Below are 18,997 nucleotides of genomic sequence, written 5' to 3'. Positions count from 1 at the left end.
AACTGTCTCCCCTTTGAATTCTAGAGAGGAAAAAAGGTCTATTTTTCAAAATTTGGTGCTTGATCTCATACAATATTCAAACTACCTTGCATTCACCTTTTCAAAGAAGAATGCACACTGTAAAGAATACACCAGGCATTATTTGTCACTTCCACACATGTTAGTGCATGGTGGCTGACTGCAAATAAGTCAAGCTGGTTTGTTTCTAAAGCAAATGGAAATATGTGGAGGTGGTGGGAGGAAGGATGGAGAGGGAGGGGAAGGGGCAGGGGCAGGAGTGGACAGCTCCCTAAAAGAGCAGAGAACATTTCAAACAACTGGAAAATACAGCTGGCACAATCCTTCTTAGCATGCTTTGGACAAGAAGACATGACTTGGGGCTGTGAGCTGCTGTGGCTTAAGGAGACACCAGAGAAGATGAATTCAGCCTTGCAGTAGGTCTGCAAATGCAACTGGGCAACTGCCAGTACAGAGCAGGGACACAGGAGGAAATAACAGCAATAGCACAGAATTCTCAGTCTCATCCTACCTACTGCTCCAGGGACAGCCACAGCAGAATGGGAAAAGCTGCTCATCTCCATTTCAAGAGTCTCAACACAATCTATCTTGTCCAGACTGCTGGTTAAGACAGCACATCATATATGATAATAAAGGGCAAAAGAATGGAAGCCAGTGCCTAGCCTACAAATGGAGGTCTGTGCCTTGAGCTAGCACCAATATAATCTTTGATCAAACACCCTGGCTACCACCAAAGCAGAAAGTTCTGCTGTTAAAAGATTTACAGCTCTTAATAGCACACAAGAGTACAATACGTTGGAAAGTGTTATGAGGGAACATTTGAGGTGGGGTTTCAAAAATGAGACATATGCACATTTAGCCTAATATGCTTTAGTAGCAAGTGTCAGAAAATGCCAAGAAGGTTACTGAATACTGCAGATCATCCTCTTCCTATAGCCATAACTACGCTGAAGTGTTGATATCAATGGTTTCAGAATTGCCTCAGCTGGAAGGGGAAGGCAGACCTGATCACGCAGTGATTTGAACATCCTCTGCCTGATGTGCTTCCAAAGGAGCCTGACCTTGTTAGGCAGGGAACTGCAGGCAACTAAGACATCAGAGAAATTGCTGGCAGTAACAGGAGGCTAAAAACTTGGGTAGTGAAGATCATCTTGAAGCAACTAGACATAAGAGCCCTAGTTTCAGAGGCAGCTCTTTGACCTGTGTGAAATCCATGCCTGTGAAATGGGGATACCATCTTTTTATCTTTCTACTTAGAGCACACAACCTCATTAATGTGGGAACCACACAAGAACACAGCAGTTAACTGCAACTGAAATCACACAACAGTGCAACACTTGTCACTACACATGGCTTGCTTTGCTGAGACTTCCAGACCCCAGTAAAATGTAAAGCTCAAGAAAGACTAAACTCAGAAATGTTCCTTCCTCAAATCACTGTTTTCTGTTCTCTCTTCCCTTAGAGAAGGGAAAACCCAAAGACAGCACTATATTCTGGTGACCAGGATTTAAAACTCAATTAATAACTCATAATAAGTACTGGATTTATATCTTAATCATGGAAGGTTTGTGCAACAATAGATGGACTGGGATGGATTGGGTTTTTCAGGTAGATTTTTGTTTTGCTCTGAGGCAGGCTTCAGCTCAAGAGCCTGAGACTTTCCAGTTTGCTCTGGGGAGCAGGATTAGTCTCACATTCTGATTTTGAATTCCATTCCCAGCTTTCTGGTTGTTGCTACGTGTGGCTATGAGAAATGCTTTCTGGAGGTTAATGCCTACAGCCTAGACCATTCAATTCCTCTTAATGCAACTTTCATTGCTTCAGTGCTTAGGGGATGAAGAGGATCTTGTTATTGTTTTAATTTTGCACCTAGCATCAACATATATTCCCACACTTATAACAAGAACAAAATAACAGGAAGAAAATTAAAACATGCTGCAAAGGGACAGCTGTTTGGCCTTAATTTATAAATGCAAGTTTTATCATCACTCTAACTGGAAATCTAAATAATAAAAGATAGTAATCAAACATGGTTCTTATTATGCAGCAATAGCTAACATTCCCAAAAACAGAGGCACTGTCCAGAATCTTATTGATGGTGTTCTGATGTTGGTATCCTGCTATTCATGCCTGAGCAAGAAAAATGACTCCTCACCTTAGAATTCACAGCACTTAAATTCAGAGGAAGTTTAACATTACTCTACCAGGGCCAGGTGCTTTAATAAGTGAGATTTCTTATCAGAGCTTGCATGGGAGGAAAATGGGGTAGAAAACTTTAAGCTATTGTTTTTATTTGCAGCATAACTACATGGACCTCTGGACAAAGCAGGTTTGTGGAATCCAGATTGGTAACACTAGGCTGAAGGGAAGATCAGTCTGAAATAACTTGGAGATCACCAGCTGCCCCATGGGAACATTAATCTAGATGAAACAGATATGCAGTGGCTGCACTAACAATGAAAATTATTAGAGAGAGTGATTCACTGTCCCTTTTTCCTGTTTAGTACCATCTGGCAGTGTGAATATGAGACCAGGAGTAAAAAGTGCAGTTTTGTTCAGTCTGACAAAAGCTGGCTAACATGAACTGTTTAAAGAAAGGTGCTTCATTGCTTTACAACCACTACTCACCTAGGCTGTTTTCCAAAGCCTTATGCAAAAAGGAAAATGTTAGTTTACAAGGAAGTGATCTCTTTCCCATTCCAAATATAAAGAAGGGAAAAGGGGTTACAGCATGAGCTGATCCACTCCACACTCAGCTGTCAGGGCTTGCTGAACCAGTTTTCTGGAAGTTCTCAGGGAACCAGTGACTTCTCTATTTAAACAGTTACAAGCTTTCATTCATTCATTCATTCATTCATTCATTCATTCATTCATTTTTGTTTGGAGGTTGTCACACAGAAAGGACTAAACCTAGAGCCTTTCCTTACTAGGAAGAAAGCAGAAAATATGCTTTTCCCCTCATTCAGAGACTGTATTTGGACTAGCTGTTAAATCTTAAACCAGTAAACTTTTAAACTATTGCCTTCTTGAGAAGGCCTCAATTTCCTACTGTGCACACCTTAAAATAATCCTCAATATGACACACACTGCCAGCTCAGGAGGAAGGATATGCTTTTGCCTAGTTTTCAGAAGAGAGGATGCTGCTTGCAGCAGCCCTGAAGCACTAAACCAGCAGGAGGAACCCCAGAAAACACACAAACTGTTCTTCACACCTCTCGGTAGGTGTTAGACACACAAAGGGATTCATTAATGCTAGTGGAATACATGTTATCTTTCAATTATTTCATCTGTCAGGATCTTTACGGAGGTTTTAATAAAAGTTTCAAAGCATCTCAAACAAATCACTACATTTAATTTTCCACCATATCCAAACTGCAAAGGCCCTTAAACCAGTTCTAAACTTTGCAAACAAGTATGACTTGGTTCTAACACAAAATACCCAGGATGTTAAATGACACAGATGTACTTACCTATTACATCATTTACAAAGCAAAGCACTTAAAACCCAAGAAGTGAATATTAAAAGCCATAATAAATTTTACATTGCCTACATAACAGACATCCATTATTCATATATTATTCACATTTACATAAAAGGAATGCATTTTTCATCGTTACAGGATAACCTTTACTCTGACCTGTGGATTTTCTCCATGTATTTGTTGAACTAGTTTTGGTTTCTAAATTTTTTATATTAAGTGTTACATGGGAAATACTATCACTCATTAACTTTCTGAACTGACAATTTTAATTAGTTCTTCCAGAGGATAGCATTGAACATACAGCTTCATAAAGTGTATAACAGTGTTGATTTATGAAAAAATTATGCATCTCTATTTACATTTGGGAATGATTAAAATATTATTAATGTGTAGATACATCTTTTAAGTTTGTATTGGGATTAGAGCTGAAGGTTGGCTATGAAAATAAGATTTTAATCCTTCAAAAACCCTGACTCTGCATTTGAGCTATAAGTCAAATGCAAAAGAATCTTAATATTCCTTCCAGTCTCCCACTGGATCAGGTACCTGCACAGTCAAACACAAAGGCTCCTTTCGCCCAGCAGCCATATAAATGTTTCCAGTTGTTACTTTAAACAGACTCACAGCACATAATATGTGAATCAGGATTAACACTGATGCCACTAGATTAAATTTGTTTCTTAGTAAGCACAGGAAAGTAGGGTCAAAAGGGATCTCCTTGGTCATCTTTCTTCCTGCTTAAAGCAGTGTAAAATATTTGCATCTTGATTACATCATGCAGAGGCTATAAAGCTGATGATGTTGTTAAGTATTCATCTAATTCTCATTGCTTGTGTTGCCTAAGTACTTCAACATGCTAACATAATTTGGCTATTCCACTGCTTCTAATATGGATTGGATGACATGAAAATTTACCCACAAATCAACACTCATCTTTTAATTACTTGAAATTCTTATTTGTGCTAATGAGATTAAAGGAACCCACTAAGTTAAATATGCAAAATGTTTAGAGGATTACAGCCATAGTACCCATCCTAAATCTTGGAAATGAACATGGATCCATACAAACCCTAAATTTAAATTCATCTGTAGTTTTGGCTAGTCAGACTCAAGATCCAGACACTGTTGAGACAGCACATGATCCCCTAACATTTACCAGCTTTATTTCAACACAGTGCTTACAGTAGTAGTTCCTCTTAGTGCAGTACTTTTAATAATGTTTGGTTTCTGGCAGTTTATTTATTTTCTGGCATTTTTTCATGTAAGCCTGTCCATACTGAAGCCATAACTCCCTTCTTTATTCTCATTTGTCTTTGCTTGCTGATGAGAATTCTGAATGTAAGAGAGGAAGTTGAAGGGGAAATTAGGAAAAAAATCAATTAAAGGACAGCAAAAATGCTCTGAATGAAAGGTGTAAAAAGATGCAAGTCAATAGAAGAGAAACGTATCAATTTCCTTATTGTGACTGTATTAGAAAGCTGTGGCTTCTGCTTGCCAAAAGCATGAAATCAGTCATTCTTTCCTTTATCATTATAGATTATGGTGACATGACTTAGGTACGGTAAGAGGAGAGATCTAATTACCAACTGATGAGTCATGCTATACAATTTTCGTTGTAATCAGTCATGTTCTAAACAGAATTCAACTTGCATCCTGGTAATTATCCACTGTGGATGGAAAGATGTGATGATTTATTTTTCAAACTGGCAGTGTCATCTGATATATTACAAAAAAAACTACAAAAAGAAGTAACTGTCTAACAAAATATTTACACAGCATGAAAAATACCTTCATTTCTACAGGTATCACAACCCCAGATTTCAGTCCTGAATGTTAATGGTCATCTCAGAGTCCACCATTTCCTATATGAGCCCACAACACCTTTTCCCAGTATGTCCCTTCACATTTTATACTGAATTTAATGTGCAATTTTATTGCCCAGTCTTTCAGTCTTGCAAAATCCTTCATCTGTTCTTCAGTTTGATAAAACTTTGTATCTTCACCACCTCTCATCCCTTTTTATGTCTTCTGAGAATACCATGACTGCCACAACATGCAACAGACAGCCAAGCAAAACTCTGACTTTTCTGTTGTCTTTCATTCCTATTTTAACTGATTCTTTATCCATGATTATTTACCTCATCCACTGCCAGCCTGATTTTCTTACAAGCCTTTGCCAAAAGCTCCTTAAAATTTAACTAGGCTGTACTAATAAATTCATTCTTATGCATGTTTGTAGTCCCTTCAAAGGAGGCCAAGAGGCTTCTAAAGCTGAACTTTAAAGCAGTCATGATGACTCCTCACAAGTAGGTCATGTATTTCCATGTTTACATTCATCATTTATAGTTTTCACTAATTAGCCTGTGAAAATGATCAAGCTTAGAGGCCCTCTACACTGCTGTAAAGACTGGTAATATTTTTCAGTCTTCTGGTACCAAAGAAATTTAAGCCTTCCCAGCAATGCTACTAAATCCACTCACTCACCTGCAATCACCTTGCCTTGCAAATACCAACTGATTCTAGTTTTCTGTTTGTTACTGATCACTTGGTGTATTTTTCATGTACCTTTTCTTATGACCGCTTCAAACTTTCATTCAATTCTCTGATGGTTCTGATACTTGCTTCAAACTTGGGCTCCATGAAGTCATCAAACAAAAAACGTTCCACAGAAAACAGGCTGCTATTGAAAATACGAAATTCAAACACTGTAAGTAGATCATGAAGCAGATATGGCCACCTCATTTGTTTGCTGTAAGACTTGCGCTACCTCTGATAAATACCGAGTGGCATTTATCACCCAAATCTACCAGCAGATAGAGGCAGAATGGCCCCAAACACCTTGAGTCCTCCTCATAAAGCAACGTTTGTTTAAAGACCTTACCTTACCTTAGACCAGCTTTGGATTTTGACCTTCGTAATGTTGTGTCATACACTGGAGCCCTTTTGGAGCAAAGCAAGTGGATTTGCCAAGGAAACTCAGCCACAAGTAGAGAGAAATTCACCTGCAAGGCAGCCTGGAAGAAGAGGCTGGAGACAAGAGGCTTGGTCAATCCAATCCCAGCTCTGAACAGAAGCACAAACAAATGCTTCAGACACCCCTGTTTGGCTGAATCTTGCAAATCTTGGTCTCCTTCAGAGCCTATAAAGAGAATATGTTTGGCTCAGTGCCTAATTTCTACATTATTATTATTCGGAGAGATAGATTTTAACTTCTGTGATTCAGATTCTCCTTCATAAAACATTGGGATCAGAGTCCTGCCCTGTACCTCAGGGGAAAAAACACATTAAATATTTTAAAATGTTCCAATATAGCTCCTGGAATGGAGCTCTCAAAATTAATGCTTTACAGGGAACTCGGAGAATTAAGAGCAATTAGTTATGTTAATTGCTGTATTTTGTAATTTCGTGCACATTTCAGGAAGTTTCTTGTTCAGCTCTGTTGAAGAATATTTTAAGTTATCTAAGCCAGCTTAGACAAGGAGCCTGTTCTAAAACCTAGACTGAAAATGCTAAGAAAATTATAGTGTTTGGGTACATTGGCATTTTATACCAATTTTACACTAGATGCTCATAAAGAGAATGTGTGTGACAAAATGAAATGTAATGAATTTTTTTTTTATATTGGAGAAGTTTAAGACTTGGAGACTCAGGCTGATTTTTATTTTATCATATAAATTTGATCTTCTCTAATAAATATAAAGTTATTATAGAGTTTATAAAATAGGTATTATTATTTACTTAATGGCCCATAACAACTTCCACAGAGAATTTATATTTCACAGATCATTGACTTGATAGATTGTGACAGCTCTTCTGAAAATGTTCTGGTCTACTGGGTCATTACAGATAGCATGAACAGACAGTAAATCTGTGTCCTAAATATCCCAGTAATATTATGTTCAAAACTTTTAAGTGAATGGGATAAACATTTATTTTATTTTTAAAAGACAAAACAGCATGAAGCACATTACAGACTATTTGCTAGCAAGTGCTTGAAAAAGACATGTTGCAAATTATGTTTTGTGTAAAAACACAAGTGTTTTTACCTATGCACTGTTGAAAAAAAGCAGACATGTCACAGGAGATAGTTTATTCCTCTATCTCAGAGAACTTACACTGAAAACCCTCTTATCCCAAAGATATCCCCTGTTGGTTTCATACACAGTAGTGAGTAATCTCTCTGGATTTTGATTATTACAAGATATTTAGTCCCATTATTACAAGATATCTAGCCCTGAAGACCACATGTAACCTTCCTGTCATGAACTGCCCATTGCTTTGACAGAAATTGTTTTCACAGGCACCTCTTTTTTCTCACATGATTTCAGACTAGTTTGGGGAGGCAGAGAAATCCTTTAGCAAATGAGAAGGAAAACATTGAGCAGAAAGGCTGTGGTAATATATAATCATGAAGCACCACTTCTAGACAAGGTGTAAAATTTGAAGATCTGTTAGACTCTTTAAAATAAAGAGGAACACTGCTGATGTCCTCTTAGGATCCTCTTACTGATGTCCTCTTAGAAACTGGCTGAAAAAAACCTTTTCTTTTTCCTTTTGAAAATCACGATAAAATAAGTAATTCCTCCAGCTGCTATCCCATATTATCAAAAGTGGATAATCTAAACTAGAAGCTGTTTGCTAAAGTAAGACATAATGAAAAGAGTGAGATCTTGAATTCTAGTGCCAAGAATGGCACCGTTCAGCCACCAATTTAAATTCCAAAACCTCAATTACTACTTACAAATCAGATCCACAGCAACAACCCACAACAGAAGCATGCAAACAAAGCACCAGATAGAAAGATATGGAGGATGGAATATATTAAAAAAAAAAGTCAGTGAACAATAGCAGGTGAAAAAGAGGACAAATTTTTGACTTGAGTAGGCTTAGATTCAGGAGAGCAGAGATTTAGCACTTGGCCTAAGGCTGATGCTGATTTCCTCAGAACAGCTCTCCACCAAGCACTCCTGAGGAGCAAATCAGTTTAGAGGCATGTAACCAGCCTCTTCTTATGAAAGGTTAAAAAGAGGGTGATTCTAAACCAGCTGCTGCTTGGGAGTAGAGAAATGCCAGGGGAACAGACACACTATTAATAACAAAAATGGTAACAGAGGGGTGGAGAAATTGTAGGCTGATATATACTGAACAGCTCAGAAATATAAATGTCAACTCTTTAGTAGTAGAGGAAAGCATCTCCTCTGTCAAAAAATACTGTTCTCTATTTCGGTCTCTCATAATGAAGCCCTATCATGGCACAACCAAAAAGAAAAAAAAACCAACAAATTTTAGTATTTTTATGATTATGTTGGCAAACTACCAGCTAACTTTAATCTGAACTAAAATTAGTTCAGATTAAATTAACCAGCAAGCATCTGATGGAACAGGCTGAAGTACCCGTGATTCACATCTGGACATTTGGCAGACATCCCGTCTGGCAAGCAACTGTACTTTTATACAAAACACGGTGCCACAACCAGCTCTCGTCCTCCCCTGTCTGCATTTTAAAAAGCAGAGCTGCCCACCAGCTCTCCATGCAGGCAATACATGCTGGCAGTGCAGCAGCTTGCAGGCAGACCTAAGCAGGAAGAGGTGCTCCCCAGAACCCCAAGAGAGGCAGTGACATCTTGAGAAATATAAGACTTCTTCTCTGCCTTTTTTCCCCACAATTTCTGACTGTTAAACCTTCAGAGAGCTGCATGCTGTTTGGGCTGACATTAGCTACTGTCGCCCTGATTCTTAAGATTTTCTAAAGCCTTCTGAGTTTGCATTCTGTTAGAAAACTTTCTCACACAATTTTCTATAAGCAACGTATTGTTTTGCACTCCTTCATGGGGGTGGAGAAACGTGAAGTACTGGTGGTTTGTCCAATGTCTTTGGAGAGGTGGCCCATTCACTCTCCAATCCACTGTCACCTTTGGAAAAGTATAAAAGTTGGAATCAGAGAATAAACTTCCTTCTTCTTTACCTTGCAAACAGCAATGGCTCGTGTTGTGCTTTCATGTGTCCTATAGCGACAAGCTACCTTTACTCTTAGCACAAGGTCCACCTTCAGCTGCTGATTTTCTGCAGAGTTCCCACTCTGGTGTGAGGCATTTCACACTGAGGCACCAGAGCACGCAGCTTTTGGAAGAGGATGCAGCAATTTCAAACTCTGCATTTGAATTTTCTCTTGAGAGACTGGTGAAGTTTCATGCAGAATACTTCTATTCTGTACCTAATAAAGCAAATATCATGCTTCTACTAATCACTTACACTGGCTCACTGAGCTCTATCACGTGCATGGAAAACAGTATTAACCAGTCCTTAGTCTTACTCTATTTTTAGTATTGTTGACCATATGCTTTGGACCATATTACATTTTATTTGGGTCAATGTATTTACAGACAGGACCTAGGTAAGGAGGTAATAAAAACAGATGAAGCAAGACTTTGGTGCAGTTACCAACTTAAAAAAAACCCAGATTTTAGCCTTTCTTCTCCTTGGAAATTATTAAATAAGAATGCACCAAGCTTTCATCTCAGAAGTGGAGAAAAACAGAATAGAAAGTACCTGCTCTACATTCTTTTAGACAGGACATTTTTTAGACAGGATAATAGACCTGAGGTGTTAGAATGGCTAATCGGATGATTTTCTCCATACTTCACCAAAATCCCACTTGCATTGTCTTTTACACTTTTGGCCAAGAGCCATGACTACTGCTTATTTTCCTGGGCAACTGAGCTGACTTTTACACTGCCTGACCTGTCTGTGCTCACTTTGGGCAGCACATGGGATTTGGCAAAAATAAACTGAGTAGCCCCATCACAGCCACTTGGGACAGTGAAATAATGGGGAGGTGATTCTTTTACAGAAATTGATTTATGCGACAGATTTTGTCCTTGTTTTTGTCTAAGAATGTTTCATGGCTGGATTTCATGCTTCTGAAATGTGATTATTATTCAAAATTTATTGCATATAAGAGGAGCTGCATAGTTTGTAGGTTTGTAACTTTTGACCATCACATTTATCTTGAAAGAGTGCTCTTCAGTAAAGCTCATTGCTCATATTGGATAGTTGAAATCTAATAAATACCAAAAGGTAAAAGTCTTCCAGTGGCTCTGCATAGGTGAGGGGGACACTGGGCAACAGGCAGATCTACAGAGTTTTAGAAAAATTCCCAATAAGGGCAGTGCTATCCTTTACTAAAGTCTGGGCTCTCTGAGGGAAGATTGACACAAAGATCCAATTCATCAACACATCTTGTGAGTTTTTTCTGTTTGTAACCAGAAAAATAAAATTTAATTTTACTATCACACCCACAGATAAATGTCTGCATGTGTTGTGACACATTTGTGACACAGACATTTGCTGTGAAGAGTGATATATCCAGATCCTGTTTTGATGTCACTGTGGTCCAACTGCAGCTGGGATTTCCCCACCATCTCAGCTGTGGAGCCCATTTCTATGCACGCTCTTGGTTATTTTTCTAGGGCCACTTTTCAAACCTGACGTTTTTTGGAGCAATGAAGTTCTGGACACGTTATCAGCACGTATCCCACAGGTGTCAGTCCTTCCCTCACCTGTCAGGCATCAGTGCTGCAGCCCCTCCTCTGCCTGCTGCCATCCAGGTTTCTGTGGAGCCTCGTCCCTGGTGCAAGTGTCACGGGCAGGCCAGACACCAGGAGGACAGCAGGACAAGTGACATTGCCTCTGTTTTCTGTAGCTCTTTCTAATGTTATTAGATATATACTGAACAGCACAGAAATATCAATGCATTAACAGCTTCACCGGGCACCACACATCTCTGCTGGAACAGCTATTTTTAAGTGCCTCTGAAAACATCTCCCCGTTCTTCATAACTTTTAAATACTTCTGAAAACATCTCCCCCTTTCTTACTAATTTTTAAGTACCTCTGAAAACAAATCCCCTTTCTTCCTAATTTTAAATACTTCTGAAAACATCTCCCCTTTCTTCCTAATTTTTAAGTACCTCTGAAAACATCTCCCCTTTCTTCCTAATTTTAAATACTTCTGAAAACATCTCCCCTTTCTTTAATTTCTAAATGAACTATAGGAAAAACAAAAGAGTAGTTTTACATCCCCACAACAAAGAAGAAGCCTAGAACCTACTGAGGAATATATTTCTTCATTTTATTTAATTAAGCTTGTCCCTGTCAGGATTCCTGATACTCATTTTTTAGGTTTTCCTTCCTAGGTAAAAACCTGTTACAACATTTATATGACAGGAAGAAAAATATTTGTTAGGCATGTAGTTAATCACTTAAATTCATGACTGCAGCCTCCCCTAATTTTTTTTTTTAAGCAATGATACTCTTTTTTTGTTCTGCAGGTTTTGATCTAGGATTATTTTGAACCAACATCTGTTCTCTCCTCAGGAGAAAAAGTAATAACAAATACAATTTCACAGTTGTCCATATAGGTAAACTCTGTGTTCCCCGCCTGAACATGTACAACTTCAAAAATTTTGTGAGTGACAGTGAGAAGTAAATAAATTACATATCTAAAAACTATCCTTGCTTTGTCTTGTTCTGTGTTAATATTTTGTAGAAGGAAGATTTCAGATGATCATCACATAATCTACTTAGCAATTGCATACTATTTTAGTGAATGTCTAAATTTTTTTTTTATTTGCTATAAATATTTCATCTTTACACAGATTCTACATTGCAAGACTGTAGAAAACAAAGAAAAAAATAAATAGGAGGTGATAGGATTAAAAAAAAAATAAGGAAAAAATGTGCAGGACTGCTTGGGGAAGGTTGTAGTTATCAAAAGCTTTCATTTTTGACAACTGTGTATTTCATCTCTTGGCTGCAGGCTTGCTGAGGTAGGAGCTGTCTCCTGCTGTGTGGCTGTACAATGGTTTAGTGCACTTGGGCTTCTCATCTGGGGTTTTTAAGCTCTAGTAATGAGGATAAAACTTATTTAAGAGATAGGGAAGTTTTATTGCAGCTGTCAGTTATGCTTGAATAGTTCAGATCAGTCTTCAGGCTTTTGCTTATCTGTTAACTTAATGCAACAGGCAAAGAAATCTGGAAAATAGATACCTGATATAACCTATCTACAAGTATTCTGTAGCCAGGTGGGTGTTGTTCTGGGAAAAGAGACCAAGTGACAGAACAAGAAGAAATTGCCTGAAGTTGTGCCAGGGGAGGTTTATACTGTATACTAGAAAATATTACATCATCAAAAAATTGCCAAGAATTGGAACAGGTTGTCCAAGAGAATGGTTGAGTCACCAACACTGGAGGTATTTTAAAGAGGTGTAGATATGGCACTTATGCAGATTTTAGTGGTGGGCTTGGCAGTATGAGGACTGGACTCAAGGGTCTTTTCCAACCTTAGGGATTTTGTGATTATATGATTCTCTATTTACTTTTTGTTAGTCCAGTTTGAACTCTGGTTTGTCCTTGTGTAAAATTAGTATCAGAATTATCAGCATGTTTACCACAACTTTTTTTTAGGATGACATAAAGAGGTAAATGAACGATTTCTAGATTTAAAACTGGGCAGTATCCATTTCAGTTGATTACAGATCACTTCCACTTCTTGTGAGCTGTTGTGAAAATGATTGTCTTCCCTCCCGGGAAGGCTGTGGGACTGAGGACAGACCATGGCATGAGGAATTCTTCCTGCCCACAAAGTCCACTGCAGCCTTCTGCAAGAGGTGAAATGTTCCTGCAACAGAGCTCAGATGGTGCTGCTTGGGTTCTGGGGAACATTTTTCCAGTGGGATAGGTGAGGGCAAACCAAGAATAAGAAAGCCTGAAGGGCATCTGAGGTGACACAGAGGAGTCTGCTGAAATAACAGCCAGCCAGGGAGCTGGGGTGGCACAACATCACCCCTGGGATACAGAGGGGCTGCACAGCATTTTTCAACTAAAAGCTGAATACTACTGCACTGGGAATCAGTCTTAAAGACTGCTCCACCAGGACAAAAAAAGGGCATGGGGCAGTTTTGTTCACAAACCTCTTATATGAATTTCAATTTACTCTAAGCTTTTCCAGTACCAAAAAGAGTTCAGAGGTATGATGTGGGGTGTCTACAATGTGCAATCCTGCTAAACTCTGTATTTTGACATTCAAAGCCCTTTCTCCTGTGTGAGTGTTTATATCAAGGAAATGGTCCAAAGAAGGGCACTGATCCACTGATCTCCCCGCTCTCCAAGCTCAGGAACCTATAAAGAGTTGTCTGGTCAAAATTGTGATTAAAGTAAAGAGTTTGGAAGAAGGCATGCCATAGGAAATGGAAGTGAATTTCTAACCCTTGGGTATCCACAGACTTCTATGAAGAGGACCTAGCTGCAGGAAACATAGCTAAGGCAACATTCAGGCTGACCTGTAATAAAGATTATCTCTTGCTTGGATGTTTTTTTAAAAAGTTTATAAATCAAAAGTAATTTGAAAAAAAAAAAAAAAAAAACCACCAGTAAAATCACCAAAAGAGACAACTATATCAGACACAGAGAATTAAATCATCTGTTAATAAATTCAGGTTAAAGTTATCACTATTGAAACCACAAATTGCTTTCACAATCCTCTATTATTGGAAACATTTTAAGCTTTATTCTTTTAGCTTTTTAGGCAGTTACTTATCTGGGCTTTGGGAGCCACACAATTAATTGGAAGGGTTTGAACCTGTATCTTGCATCTCCCAGGAGTGTGCCCACAACCATTACTCTGAGGTGGTTTTCTCTTGTTTCCTGCTGTTACTTTTCTAGCTGGTGTGAAATGCTTAAAAAGTCATTGAAAGGGAAAGAAATCACCAGGTGATGAGGACAACTTTATGAGTCTCAAGGATGGGACATGGATCAGCAAGGATACAAAGGATCTAGAAGCCTGTGGAAAGATGAGGCACTCACCTGAAAGCTGAGAACTTTGGATTGTGATTAAACCACAAAACCAAACCAAAAAAAAAAGAAAAAAAAAAAACAAGGAACAACAAAAAAAAACCAAAACCCCCCAAAACAAACAAACAAACAAAAGAGAACATCAGCACTTCCTTTTACAAAGGGCTTCAAATTTTGCATTTCTCATATTAAAAAAGAAAAAAAGAGGAAAACCTAAAAACTAGATCTTTCTAGTAGAAGCAATAGCATCATGAACAGCAAAATTTCTAAACTGAAAAACTTATAAAGAAGAGCTGAGGGAATTTGGCTTGTTCAGCCTGAAGAATAGACTTAGGGGTGGCTTCATTCAGGTTTGCACCTCCCTAAGGAGGGCAGCAAGGGGAAGTTCTGATCTCCCTCTCTGGGGACCAGCAGAGCACACAAGGAAAGGGTGCATCAGTGGCTGCACCTTCACTGAGAGAGAATTTGGTCACTGGAATGGTCTCCCAGGCACCAAGCCTGTCACAATTCAGGCAGTGTCTGGATTTCTTACTCACATAATTTAATTTTAGGTAGTTCTGTGAGGAACGGGGAGTTGTACTTGATGATCCTAATGGTTCCTTCCTAACTCAAGATATTCTGTGATTCTATGATGCTATCTATGATCTATAGTTTCTTTAAAGTTTTATATAATCCAATAGTTCACTATTTCATGCTACACAATTATGTCTATTAATTGCATTCAACATATTAAGAAGAAGAGTTAAATTATTTCCAGGCCCATGCAGGAAGTGGGTCATTTGTCTTAGCAAATGAACCATTAGATAAGATAGAAAGATCAATGTTTCAATTCTTCACAATATTGATACAAAACCAAGATTAAGCCATTCCGAAAAATTATCCTGGTTTTAAAAGTTTCTATTGAGCAGAAAGTCTCTGTAGAGATGGGAGAACAGAGAAATGACTGACTATGATCTGGAATTAAAGAATATTACAGACAATACTGTATTATCAGACTATCTTCCCACATGAAGTTTTCCACAGAACAAAATATGAAAACAGATGAGTAACTCCCAACAATACATCAAAAATTGTGATCTAAGTTAATTTAAAGGGTTTTGGTAGCTTTTTAAAAATTCTCTAGCTGTTAATGATAGACAAGGAGAGGCAGAAGGAAATTCAAGAAATGAGGAAGGCCAAATGGTTATTGCAAAGTAAAAAGGAGCTTTATGTAGTACAGACTCAGAAGAGAACAGGACAATGTTATTTTTTCAGAGATCCTACAGAGCAACTAATTGTATTACTGTCATTTAATTTCTTGGGGGGGGGGGGGGAAGAAAAAAAGGACATTGAAATGTTAGAAATAAAAAGAAAATCTAACTTAAAAATATTATCATAGATTGCCCTTTACAGTTCAGTTCTCAGGACACAGTAATTTTATTTCCATGAACAAGATACTAGGCAGAAAAGTTATATAAAATATCCAGTTATTAGTCAAAATTCCAAGAGTACAATGAAGACAGACATGGACAGCAGTTTCTGCTTCAATCAAAATTGTGGTAAGAGAACTGGCCTGAAGCTATCTGGCCATAAAAACTTTAGAAAAATTGTTCCCTTTCTTGCCAACTCTAGTGAGCAAAATATCTTCTGGAGAGACTGAGAACAAATAAGGTGCCAACAGGGAAACAAATGGATTTAACAGCATTACAGAGTGACCCATGAATTAAACCTATGCCTCAACTTTTGAGTTACATTTACATAGACTGAAGAATCCTTAACATAGAGACTGCCACGAGGACCAGATGTTTCCTTTTCTTAGTCCACACACAAAAAAAATCAACTGAATCTATTTGGACTGCATGTGTGTTAGGACAACATTCTTCAATTATCAAGAAGGATGAAAGAACTTTTAATATGAGAAGCTGTCGTCTGGATGAAGCTTAGAAGACACCTCTTTATCGAAATCAGATTTTTAAAGACAATTTCAAGTACGGTTACGAATCTCAAGAGAGAGTTTCATAAAGGAACTGTCTTATCCCAAAGTACTGTGACTACAGCTGCCTGCAGCTCTGAAATACCAACTAGTGGAACTTGACTCTTTTCAATGAAAATACCTCAGCACAGCTATATTTCCTGGCTTACACATTGACATGCTCTGGATGAGAATTAGAAATATTTCAAGTGATTATAGTACTCATGCTTTTACTTTTTCAGAAATATACCAGGAGCATTTACCAGTGTTTAGAAGAACCTCTGCACAGATCTGAAGAAAAAATCACCTGAATGTTTCACTATTTTAGCTTGCCTCTTTTATTTTAACCTGTCATTGTATTGTATAAAAATTCAATACTCATGTGATAAACTTTACTTTAAAATATTTCTATTACCTACAATAAGACTGATAACAATTTGTTTTTCCAGTAACAGATATCCATCAGGTACTTTGTTTAGATAGATACATGCATCAAATAACTGTTATATTAAAGAACTAAGCCATCTGTTAGTGGCTGACAACACAACAGAGCCATAATCACAAAATAAAAAATACTGCAAAAAAATGACAGATCTGAATCTATAATGCAAGCACAAGGTCCAGACAAAACTGATAAAGAAGTAAACAGAGCAGCAAGTTCACTAAAATCACACCCTTATTTGGACAGAATAATAGCAAAGCCCTGGCTCCACATGTAGGTCTGTCCCTAAACATCAGCTGGTGGAGGGCTGGATATCCCCAGACAGCCTCTGGAAATGTGTATAAATAAATAAATAAATAAATAAATAAATAAATAAATAAATATATATATATATATATATATATATATATATATAAGGCACAAAGTAGAACATTGTCTTGCCTTAGCGATTCCCAGACTCCTGTACACACCAGATTGCTTTCTGCTTTTGAAGGACATAATTTTCCATTGATTAAAATTAATCAGAAAAATATTTACATCATCATTTCATGAAATTGTATATTTTTGGCTCTAAATATGTTTTTTTTTCCACAAAATGCTGAACAATCTCAAAACTAGCAAATACTTTTCATGGAAAGTAAAAAGAGAACAGTGTGACACCCTGAAAATGCAGTCTTATGAATAACAATGATACAAATTATGCCAAAGGAATATTTCCAAGTAAGCATCCTTCCCTTTCAGCAGTAATAACATGGTGGGTAATGCTTTTCATGAAAAAACGGTAATTAACCAGCTTTACTTCGTAGTAAAGATATAAAACAAGGTTCACAAAGATACCCAAAAAGTCTAGACAAATTCATTAAAAGGCAGGGAATTCCTCACCCATTAAAATGTGTGCATTAGCATTCAGACAGGGACTCTCATCTGAAGCTTTTGAAGAAGAACCTTTCAACACCTAAAGTGCAGGGCATATATTTGTGCCTAACTGAACTTATTGGAAATCAACTCTTCATGATCTCTTTATATTAAATTTAAATTTTAAAAAAGATCAAACACAAACAGACCACCCCTTACCAAAAAAAAAAAAAATAAAAAAAAAAAGGCAAAAACACACAAACACACATCCAAACAAACCATCACATCAACTCAATTACATTTCTATGTGTTCTGCAGAAAATGCTGCTACAACAGTGCTCATTGCTGGACAGTTCTGCCCGAGGACAGCAGGGAATGTCACTCACCAAAGGTGCCAACACACTTGTTTGGTGGCACACTGTGGCTGCATACCTGGGTGCATTTGGGTTTCATCTGGCCCACAGCTGGCAAGCCTTCTGCTTGGTCTGTCCTTCCACTTGTGCCAAGATGCACACCAGTCTGCAGAGAAAAATTCACAAGGATTAAATGTGGAGCCCTCTAAAATGCCAACAGTGCTGCTTTAAAACACCTAGCACTAATGGACATCATTGAAACCCAGACCTCCATACAGCTTGCCCAGTTTGTTCCACCCCAAAGTTAACCCACAGAGTTAATTTACAGGAGGCACTGTGTAGTCACTAAGTATTCAGATATTCACAAAAATAATATGCAATTGTTAAGTAGATATGTGATGATCATCTGAAATCTTCCTTCTGCAAAACATTAAAACAGTTTCTTGAAAAAATGGCAGTTCTTGGCTATTTTTTTTTTTTTTTTGTGGAATGCTTTCTATTTTTTTAACAATGACCGGAAGGTTCTGCTGGTACAAAGCAAATTTTGTAGTGAAACTAAACAAAACAAACCACAAAACTAGCTTCCAAGCACCAACACAAAAATAGCCTCCAATTCCCAACCCCAATGCCAAACAATCAGAGGAGGATTTCAGGGCATTCACTGATTAACCCATTCTGCTGGCTTGGAGCCCAGACTTGGGTGGACACAGCCCTTGGGCACCCCTTGGCACTTTGCTCTCTTCCTGTAGTGAACAAATGTGGAAGCCTCATTTTTTAGCTCCTGCAGAATTGTCCAGCCAACATCAAATTAAGTGTGGTGAACTGTAGTGCTCTCTCTATTTTTGGAAGGTGCCAACACCCAAATCTATTTAATCTGGTAACGTATGCAAATGAAGAAATTTGAATGGGGCAATCACTAAAATTGTAATAAAAAAAAAGGAAGTAAAGAAAGCACTAGTTTGCTATAATTTAATGGCTATATAGCTGGTTAATCCTTTCAAGCTTACATACATTAACTTCACAATGCTGTCTACTGCACCTTTTCT

The sequence above is a fragment of the Lonchura striata genome, chromosome 2, assembly GCF_046129695.1.
Source record: "Lonchura striata isolate bLonStr1 chromosome 2, bLonStr1.mat, whole genome shotgun sequence".
Lineage (NCBI taxonomy): Eukaryota > Metazoa > Chordata > Aves > Passeriformes > Estrildidae > Lonchura > Lonchura striata.
This window is presented reverse-complemented; position numbering follows the sequence as displayed.